The following is an 8,371-nucleotide window of genomic DNA, read 5'->3' on the forward strand; positions in this document are numbered from 1 at the left end:
TCTCTTTCTATCTCTCTCTTGTTTCTCTCTCATTCCCCCCCCCCTCTCTCTCTCTCTTTCTCTCCATTTGTCTTTTTCTGTATTTACTGTAATCAATGCACTCCCACCCCCATAAATGCTTGGCGAAGTCTGAACCATATAGCGTGCCAGTGAAGCATAAACACACTAAATTAGACATTGATTACATCATATTTTAAATCTGAGGGGAAAATGGCATCATGCACTTTGACGTTTTATTAACATAGTCAGGTACCTTTAGAAAACCCACTCGCCATGGAGATTGTGTTTACATCTAGCAATCCCATTTTTGCATTTCGCCCATTAGAAGCATAATACCGTATGTATGTATACAGAGAGCCATACAGATGCGTATGCATTTATGTATTTGTTTGTTTATTTATTTTTCAGTCAGAATTAAAATGGCATTGTTCAGCTCAGAATTCCAGACTTCATCCACCTACTGAATCTCCAACCTTGTTACACTCGCAAAGTTTATATACAACATGACGGCGAATTACCATGAAGGGAACACTAAGTTTCTTTACTTCCAAATGAGTATGAGTTTGGATCCATTATGTTGTGCATTTGCGATTTTCCTCTATCATCTATGGGATCTTCAATGGTGTTTCTTCACCGTAAGCCATTTTGTTTTTCTTCTTATCTGTGATTGCAGGTCTGATACGTCTGCTCAGAGAGAGGGGCTGCCGGTGGGCGGGGCCTGGCGGTGGGCGGGGCCTGGCGGTGGGCGGGGCCTGGCGGTGCGTGGGGCCTGGCGGTGGGCGGGGCCTGGCGGTGGGCAGGGCCTGGTTGTGGGCGGGGCCTGGCGGTGCGTGGGGCCTGGCGGTGGGCGGGGCCTGGCGGTGGGCGGGGCCTGGCGGTGGGCAGGGCCTGGCGGTGGGCGGGGCCTGGCGGTGGGCAGGGCCTGGTTGTGGGCGGGGCCTGGCGGTGCGTGGGGCCTGGCGGTGGGCGGGGTGGCAGAGTGATGGAGACGTCTGGCCAGGCTGATCACATCACTGGGAGGAGGGCCCCTGGGAGTGAGGGGGTGTTATCCTATTAGACCCTCTCCACTGCTCTGCAGCAGAGTGCCCATCAGAGCCTCTCCTCCTCCTCCTCCTCCTCCTCCTCTTTTCCTCTCCTGAAAGGGGAAAGGCTAATGGCCCCACATGCATCCCTCCTTGTCCTCCCTGACTCTCCCCCTTTCCTCCTCTCCCTCCTGCAGTAACACATTCCCTTATCACTTCAACCCTTCCCCTCTCTCCTTTCCTCCTTCTCTCGCTCTCCTCTCCATCTGTCTCTCTCCCCCTCTCTCTCTCCCTTCCTTCCTGTCTCTGATGAAAATCTCTATCCACCCTCTCACCCCTCCCCTCCTGTCCCCCCTCTCTCTCTCACTCTCTCTCTCTCTCTCTCTCTCTCTCTCCCTCCCTCCCTCTGGCTGATCTCCGGGATCGATAGTGCTCAGTGTGTGTGTGCTTTTCCCTTCAACACGCCGGGTCATAAATCAAGGCAGCAGCCTCCTGCTCCTCCAGGAAGGACGAAGCCTCCGTAGGAACCGGTCACCACTGGGCTCAGCCCAGCCGGAAAAGTGAGGACAGTTTAACTGGCTGGCCCTAACAACAAGGCCAAATCCCCAGCCCTCGCAAAACATATAGACCCCTAATAGTTTTTTTTAGTGGGAAGGGATGAAGAAATGGAGAGATGGAGGGGAGGACAGAGGAAGAAAGCAACATTAAGCTGTCACCTCGGGACGTACACAACACGAGCGGTCTTTCACACATGTGACTGTGGGTTACAAAACCACACTGGAAGAGTTATTCCAGGGAAAGTTTATGTTTTTAAATGCAAAGTGTTTAAGCGGAGCAGTGGCTGGCCCACCGGTATTTAGTTTTCATAATTCACAGTATTGTGATTCTTTAGCAGGGATCATTGGGATTACTTGCGGGTGAAATATTTCAACACACTGAGAATATTTCATCATATGAAAACCTAAAACTTGAATGTGCTTTGTGTCGTTCAATTATGTATTGTTTGAATAGTTGAGTTCACCCAAACCACCGGCCACTTGAGGGACTGCATAGGAGGAACAACAAAACCACACTTTTCCTTCTTTTGAACAATAACATCATTTTACTGGTGAACATTTACGAAGACTGACAGTCAGGCCGACATATTTTTATATCTGCTAAACTCAACTCTTATGTTTATCGCACAACTAGTTCTCTTATTCACAACACAAAAAAGTGTTTCCTCAACATTTTACTGTTATATAAAGCATACTTCAGTCGAGATCACTTTAGTCAAAATTGACCCATTTATTAGCATGCAATAATATATACAGCATATACATTTTTTACGCATATTAATTTTGGCGGTGTGATCTGTTCGGGGGGCCCCCTGCCTTCCACGCATGTGGAAAGCGGCAATCTAGATGTTCCCCCCCTCTGGGCCGCTTGGGAACGGCATCTAGCCCCCTGCCTCTATGACGATCAGAGTGGGCCGCGATCGGGAAGACGCTCGGAGGTAACTCAGCTGTCAAAGAGCGCCACAGGAGGACTGCTGTACATTATAGTCCCTGGCCTCCACGGGCCAGCGCTTCGTGGAGTCCGAAGGAGATACAGCCTAGTGTCTCTGCCTCCATGGTGACCGGAGGGACCGCTGGATGGCCCTTCGGAGATGTTTCGGCCCACGATCACTACGGAGCGCCACAGAGACTAAGCTAGTGTAGTTCCCCGGCTTCCACTAGCCGACGCATAGTGGAATACCAGTTGAAAGCAGCAATACCCCCGGAACAGAGAGCAACGACGACAACAGAGACGACATCGACAGATCACGGGCAGAGCAGGGGAGGAGGTGGGGCGAGCGCGCAGATACGAACGATCAGCAGTAATGACAAGAGCGAGCAATGACGTGTTTTGACAGCTTAAATACATGCGCTCTAGCGAGCTGAACCAATGCTATGACAGCTGACAGTCAGCTGGTGGGTTGCGTCATACGGGGTGTGACTGATTAGCCTCTGCCGGTTAGCCCGGCGTTGACATCCGTGCCTCGCCTGAAGTACGTCGGAGACTTCATTAACTGAACCTGAGTTGTTGTTCTCCCCCGGGCTACTGGCTGCAGCAGAAGCCCCCCTGACCCAGGGCCGGCCCGAGGCATAGGCGAAATAGGCGGTCGCCTAGGGCGCCAAATGGCCAAGGGGCGCCTGGCCAAGGAGCACCAAAAAAAAAAAAAAAAAAAAAAATTATTTTTTATTGTTATTAAAATAATTTCATTCCGTAATCCCTACTGTCTCTATTACGCTTCGCAATGCGGCGCCTCCGCCCAGCGCCGGGCGCCTCCCCCGTTAACAAATCGCGCAGCAGCACCCCCCCCCCCCCCCCCCCCCCGTCAGCAAAACGAAACTGAAGGTGTTCCATAATCTCGCCTAGAGCTGCTGATATGCTAGGGCCGGCCCTGCCCTGACCCAGGCCATGAGCACAGGCCCCGAGCAACCCACCCCCTCCATCCATCCATCCATCCACCCACCCACCCAACCATCCATCCATCCATCCATCCATCCATCCATCCATCCATCCACAGCTCCTCCCAGCCACAGTGACAAACACCGAGCCACAAGATGGTTTTAAGTAGTAATTTTCGCTGCTCAACCATATCAGCAAGCGTAATCTTTTCATATGTTACAATATCGGTTGTGAGGGAGAAACTATAAAAATACAAAAAAGAACAGTGAAAAGAAGGGGTAAAATACCTCAGGCCTTTTTAAGATCTGGGGGCATAAGTTTGTCAAGCGAGCCCAGCGGGGGGCCGTGCTCATAGGGGTGGGACTCAACAGTGATTACAAATAGTGCTCCAGCGTCCCGGGCACATCAAAGCTGGTATGGGGAAGGTGAGCCGCCCTCAGCAGGGGGTCCTGATATATGGAGCGAGCAGGCGGGAAGACGGAGACAATATGAGGCTCGTCGAGGGGGTTCGGAGGAAACCTCTTGCACAAACTCTCGGTGCTCCGCGTGTGCCCTCATGACCTGCGCTCCTGCAAGGGGGAGCGGGGGCTGGGGGGGGGGGTGGGGGGGGGATTTTGATGATGCATGTTTTCCTTTGTGGCGTACGGTTTGAAAATCAGCGAAGGCCAATGTTGTACAATGGACATCGCGTTACACACGAGTACAGCGTGAGTGATAAAACACACTTCAGAGCACATTCATTAACCCTTTCAGCCGTTCCAATGTTTAGCCACATGTTGAAATAGCCATCAATCTCAGCGAAGCGTGCAACCCATCTAGAACCTTCTCCCAGGCCAGGCCTCCTCCTCCTCCAGACCAACTCAAACACGGAGAGCAGCGGTCGGCCATCCGCTGGGTGTTAGATCTGACTGCCTTTTTACTCCCCACGATTTATGCTTCCAAGCCAGTGGTATTTCTGCAGGAAGTCGAGTGCTTTTCCAGCAGATATAATAACGTTGATTTAAGTGGGTGACGGCGAAGGCTCTTTTAATTGCACATCTTCGCCTCTCTGCTGAGTCTCGTCCGCCGGCGGCGCACACAGGCGGCCATTATGTCTCTGCATTAAGATAAAGAACACACAGATAAGCAGAGGCTCTCCTCAGACAATGGCTTTCCTATTGCAAGTGTGGGTAATCGTCCGGTTGGAGGATTGTGTGTGTGTGTGTATGTGTGTGTGTGTGTGTGGGGGGAGGGAGTGGGGGAGGGGGCAGGGCTGTGTTTTGGCAAATTGCACCAGATTCATCTGGCCGTAGGCGTCCCCTTTCCTGCTCCCTGCTCAGGTTTCCTGTGCCCCGTCACAGTGCGGGGGTCTTATCGCTCTGCCCACTCTCAATGGCCAGAGCCAACGCTAAGATCTCAGGTGCTGGCCTTCTCCTCCGGGGGAACAGGTGTCCCCTCTGTGTGCCCGTGCTGGGGTCCCGCGCTGGAAGCATGGGAAAGGCCAGTCTACGACGTGGTTCTACCTCAGCGGACAGGTAACAGAGGGCCTTTGAGTTTCGGCTGAATTCAGCTAAATTGGTCGTCCTAAAGAAGCCGGTGGAAGCCGTTTTCCAAGTGGAGAATAAAGAATGGAAATTCTCCCGGTCATTCCCAGATGGCTCTATGAGCGGGAGAGAGATAGGAACAACGAGCAGGAAGAGAGAGCGTTTAGGATGCTCTATCTGATCTTAATGGCCCACAGTGTTTTAATTCAACATGGGTCAACCCTCAAATGAAAGCGGTAGTGATAAGGCTGTAGCCACAGAATAGCTCTATCCCATGAGTAAACAACAACACTGATAAGGCTGTAGCCACAGAATGTATCTATCCCATGAGTAAACAACAACAGAATGTTTTTAGCATTGGTACGGTTGACGTACAATACAGTGACTGTAGTAGTGTGCATGATGGGGGGGAAAAAAGACACATTATTAAAAACACAGAAACCGAACTTCAAAACTAAAAAAATCAGCAGGCCTCCAATTCAAGCTGAGGTCATTGGAGGTTGGACATGGGTGACATCAACTACAGAGGCACATTCTCTGAGGGTAAACAGCCAGCAGCTCTTATATAACACAGTAACCACAGTGACGTGTCGGCCATTTTGGGAGCAGATCAAAAGAGCAGCCGTGTCCCCTTGGAGCCTGGTCTGTCAGGTGAAGTGTGATCAATGGCCCAGGTGTGGAGAGGTGCAGCAGGCCAGGTAAACCGCTCGGAGTCCTCCACCTCCTCATTAGGTGGAGACCAGGACCAGACACAAGAATGCTGAAGTCAAGATACTCTTAATATTCCATAATATATCTAAATATTATTTATTTTAAACATTAAGCTCAGTTTGTTTTTTATAATTCAATAGCGTTACTGTATTTTTTTTTGTAATAGTTAGTCATTAGTTATTCAATAACCAATCAAGAAAGAATAAACACTGATAGCCAGTTTTGAGAGATGGCTTGTCACGGCTGCAGAGTTATTGATGCTTTCTAAACGCTCTGTGAACACACGGACACACGAGCAGTCTGCGCTCCCAGCACGTGCATAAACCTGAAGTCATCCCAGTCCATCTGAGCCGGTAGGAAGCTAAGGGTCGGCAACAAAGACATTTGCAAATGTCATTAGCGACCTCTCCGCTCCAATCCGAGCTCCGATGTTAATATATTGATGGGACTGTCAATAAAAACAGTTTCTGGCCTCCTTGCGGATTCATTTGCGTTGACCCAGAATGCAGTATTTTCTTAACACAAGCAGCGGGCTCCTTTGATGTTATCTGCTTATCCAAACAGAGGAGGGCCGGCCGCCCTGCCCAGGCTGCGCAGGACGGCAACGATTAATCACGGTGAAGCCTGCGAGAGCGCGCTCATAAATCGCCCCACCGGTCCTTAAACAGGAGAGTCCCCGGGTGCAGCGGCGTCATTTATCAACACTCTCCCAGTCCGGATGTGGAGTAAATAAAGCTGCGGACGGGAGGCTTGGCCCCGTGATGCTGAGCGTATCAGGGAGGACATAATTACTTTATTCTCTGAGCGATGTGTTTTTCTCCGGCTATGCCCCGGAGATACCGTGCCTGACCTAATGTTTCCCTCAAGTGGATATGGAGGGAAAATGCAGGTTCCTGGATCGGCCTGTGTGATTCTAGTGGGGCCTATGGACCAAATTACTCAGACAAAAAATATTTAGGAGAGACAGTGAGATGAAAGAGCATGGGTGACCTTTGACCCTTATAATCTGGGATTCCTATAATCTCGTATTGCTTTATCATACTTTCTGGCCCTCTGATAGGCTGTCATCTCCTCTTTCCTGGTGTGCCTGGGTACTCAAAGGTTCTAGGTTCTACTCAGAACCAGGTGACCAGAGGGGACAGCCAGGGGAAAGATTACAAGAACATCTCACAGAACCGCCACAAGTATGAGAGACCCTGTCAGAATATTGACAATGGACTGAGTCAGGTTATACACACGCACACACACACACACACACACACACACACACACACTACACAGACATAGCTTCAGGACCTCATTAGTCGTAATTCAAGAGGTCAGGAGTTTATCTTTGAACTGCCCCCAACTTTCACCCGCCTGAAGAGGATCATGTCTGTGGAGATGCACCTGTGTCTATTTGTGACTGTCAAACCATTGCCTGGGATTGTGTTCATGTAGCGCACTACACTATCTAGTATTGTGTTCATGTAGCGCACTCCACTATCTAGTATTGTGTTCATGTAGAGCACTACACTATCTAGTATTGTGTTCATGTAGAGCACTACACTATCTAGTATTGTGTTCATGTAGAGCACTACACTATCTAGTATTGTGTTCATGTAGAGCACTACACTATCTAGTATTGTGTTCATGTAGAGCACTACACTATCTAGTATTGTGTTCATGTAGCGCACTACACTATCTAGTATTGTGTTCATGTAGAGCACTACACTATCTAGTATTGTGTTCATGTAGAGCACTACACTATCTAGTATTGTGTTCATGTAGCGCACTACACTATCTAGTATTGTGTTCATGTAGAGCACTACACTATCTAGTATTGTGTTCATGTAGCGCACTACACTATCTAGTATTGTGTTCATGTAGCGCACTACACTATCTAGTATTGTGTTCATGTAGCGCACTACACTATCTAGTATTGTGTTCATGTAGCGCACTACACTATCTAGTATTGTGTTCATGTAGAGCACTACACTATCTAGTATGCTGAAGAGTGACTTTGTCAGTGAAGAACAAGTCTAGCAATTCAACATAGGTTGTACACAAAATACACGATATCAAATGTACACATACAACATTGACTCGGTCTCCACCAACACTGCATCATACATCTCCGAGAAATACAATTAGTGTGTTTTCCCAGGGTTCCACGTGGAGGGTTCTGGGGAGGGCGGCGTTAGCGGGTCCCTGGTTCTGTGAGAGAGTGGGAGAGGCTGGGCCAGAGAGCACTGCCTCCATCATCAGTACGCGCCAAGCCTGTCCACACACCGGCAACCCCACAAAGCCTGCCCGGAGACATGTGACAGTACCACAAAGACAACACAGGTGCTGCAGACCACCTGGGGGGAGAACGGGTCTGGTGACGCAAAGGCCTCTGGGAGAGTCAGGGGGGAGGGCAGAGGGAGGGGAGGGGGAGGGGAGGGGAGGGGCAGGGGAGGGGAGGGGGAGGGGAGGGGGGAGGAGTGGAGCACGGTCTGAGAGAGAGGGAGAACGGAGGAGAGGAATCCAGGGACAGACAGAGAGACAAAGAGGAAGATTAAAGGATGGAATAGAGACAGCACCAAGAAGAGAAGGACAGACAGTTGCCTCTTTGGATCTTTTTTGAGCATCTTAAGATGGTTCTTGTCCTGGTTTCTGAAAGGAACTTTCTAATGCCTTTCTCATCCCATTGTGTGATTC

Source organism: Borostomias antarcticus (genome assembly GCF_949987555.1).
Source record: "Borostomias antarcticus genome assembly, chromosome: 9".
Lineage (NCBI taxonomy): Eukaryota > Metazoa > Chordata > Actinopteri > Stomiiformes > Stomiidae > Borostomias > Borostomias antarcticus.